General features: G+C 41.0%; 1 protein-coding gene across 3 annotated transcripts in view; it reads left to right on the forward strand.

Annotated features, from left to right (window-relative positions):
• The window catches only part of ANAPC10 (anaphase promoting complex subunit 10), a 76,574-nt gene that overhangs the window by 27,500 nt on the left and 46,327 nt on the right, over positions 1 to 2,747 (forward strand). The gene's annotated exons all lie outside the window — the stretch shown is intronic.

The raw sequence follows: 2,747 nt of genomic DNA on the forward strand, positions 1-2,747 counted from the left end.
AAGAGTTATATGAGCCCCTAATAAAATGATTAAAAAAAACCAATAATGACCCTACCCACAAAAGAAAAACCACTGATCCTGTGCGCTCCACACAGTCATTGCTGTGTTGAGCCCATTGTTGCAGCCACTGTGCTATTCCACCTGCTAGACCATTTTTATCTTACCCTCTACCAAGCATGATGTTCTTCTCCTGGGACTGGCCCCTCTTGATGGTATACGAGGGGGTACCCCCCTCCAAACCCCAGAATTCCCCCCACCAAAGCTATGTATTTAATTTTTTTAACAAAATAGCCTATCAGCTTCAAAGCACTCTCCGTTACACTTAATACATTTGTCAAATCTGTGATTCCATTCTTGGAAACATTTTTCAAACTCGTCTGTTTGGATGACTGACTACACCTCCCTTGTTTTTTCTTCACCTCTCTGCTTCGTCAAATCACTGTCCTTTCATGTGCCCTCTTCATTCACAGAAACAAAAAGAAGTCACATGGAGTGAGGTCAGGTGAGTCAGGTGCGTGGGGCAAGAGAGGCATGTTGCTTTTGCCAAAAACTGGCACACTGTAATGACTGCATGAGCAGATGTGTTGTCGTGGTGGCAAAACCAGTTCCCCATCCATTACAAATCAGGCCTTTTTTGTCATATCATTAGACAATCTTTACAGAGCCTATAAATAGAAAGCTTGATTAACAGTCTGCTCTCATAGAAGAACTCCAAATGCACTGCGAGTTGACATTTTTGTCTGTTTGGGAAGTTGACAGGTGTCCAGAACGAGTATTGTCATCAGTCAACATTTCACCTTTTTTGAAACATGAAAACCACTTGGACACTTGAATTTTCCCATAGAGCTGTCCTTGTAAGGACTGCTGTGTTCAACATCACAACAGTTTCTGCGGCATTTTTCCTGAGCAGGAAACAAAATTTCACAGACGCACGCTGTTCTCTTTAGTGGTCCATCACGAAAAAACGAAGTTCTAGCCAAACTGCTTTTATGAAAAAATTCACTATAACTAGAGAGAGAGAGACCTTCCCAGGCAATGCCACTGGCTGCGCTTACTCAGAGCAAGTTGCTCGAAGCTCACCTAGTGGGAAAAATGTCTGCTATAAAATCTGTGCTCCACCCAGTGCAATTCTGGATTTGGGGGGCACCCCTCGTATCTAAAGTCTAGAGATGACGTCTTGCCATCGTTTTTTTTAAGGGAAACTCTAGCTTTACTTCTAATACAGATGTGTTCATGGTTTCATGTGTTTTAATGAACCATAGTCTTCATTGTATTTGTTTTCAAGGAAATTTTCCATATTAGCACCTTGTAACATTGATTAGAAACAAACTTTTACACAAAGAAGATATTTCCCCTCCTTTTATCAGGAACAAAGAAAAATATAGCCATTTGTGTATGTAAATTACTTTTTGTTTTTAGACAAGTTACAGCGTCATTGTGAGTTGTAATTGAATTGAGGATACACGACAACATCCCGTGGAATCTTTATTAAGATACGTTTTTGTTTTATCCCAGTCTTCTAGCAGTAGTTTGACTAACATGCTAATTCCAGCCAACCAGCCTCACTGCCATGGAGTCGATGCTAACTCATAGCAACTCTACAGGACAGGTTAGAACTGCCCCTGTGAATTTCTGAGACTGCTACTCTTTACAGGAGTAGAAAGTGCCATCTTTCTCCCAAGGGGCGGCTGGTGGTTTGAAACTATTGACTTGCGGATCATACCCCAATATTTAGCCACTACACCACCAACCCGGCTAGCATGCTAATAGCAAATGAGAAACAGAATCTCAATTTTTTTTTTTTAAGTCGTAAACCTCAGGAGTTAGTTACTCTTACTTATAGCTTAGTCATACAGGTCACGATTCAAATTTGGGTTCTACATTACTAGATGGATATATGTGGGCTATTTACTTAACCTCAGCCTTCATTTCCTCATCTGTAACATGAAATTAATAATGCTGTATTAATTATGAATGATTTCTACGAGTAACAGAGTTTCTAATAACAAAGTTTAAAGGAAACTCAGAAACCCGGTACCATTCAGTTGGTTTCTACTTATAACAACCCTACAGGGAAGAGTGGGACTCCCCCTTTGGGCAGTTGTAAGTCTTTGGATCTTTCAGGAGAAGAAAGCCTCAACTTTCTTCTGTGGAATAGCAGGTGGTATTGAACTTTTGACCTTGAAGTTAGCAGCCTCACCCACTTTACCACTAGTGCTCCTTCATTGAAACAAAGGTAGAAGTTTATTTTTCTCTTGTGTAAGAGAAGTCTGGCAATCTAATGGTACCACAGGCCTCACGGGTTATTATGGGCCCAGATTCCTCCATTCCACCATTCTCAGCAACTCTGTTTTCAGGGTTTCCTCATGCTGGAGTTCTTGCTCGATGTTATGAGGAAAGAAGGGGAAAACGTCTGTCAGGTGGTTGTCTTAGTGATGGGTTACCTGTTGGGCTGCTACCTGCGAGGTCTGTCGTTTGAAACTACTAGTTGCTCCTCAGGTCAAAGATGAGGCTTTCTGCCCCCATAAAAACTTACAGCCTCAGAAACCCAAATGCGCTAGTTCTACTCTGTCGTACAAGGTTGCTGTAAGTCAGAATTGACTCTGGCAGTTTGGGGCTTCATTATTTAGTGCTACTAAAGCAAACATATACCACAAGTAGATGGCTTTAATAAACAGAAGTGCATCCTCTTTTTTTTTTTTTTAACATTTTATTAGGGGCTCATACAACTGTTATCCCAATCCATA

This window comes from Echinops telfairi, unplaced genomic scaffold, assembly GCF_000313985.2.
Source record: "Echinops telfairi isolate 266 unplaced genomic scaffold, ASM31398v2 ScPeMD7_5868;HRSCAF=6743_1, whole genome shotgun sequence".
In the NCBI taxonomy this organism is placed as follows: Eukaryota; Metazoa; Chordata; class Mammalia; order Afrosoricida; family Tenrecidae; genus Echinops; species Echinops telfairi.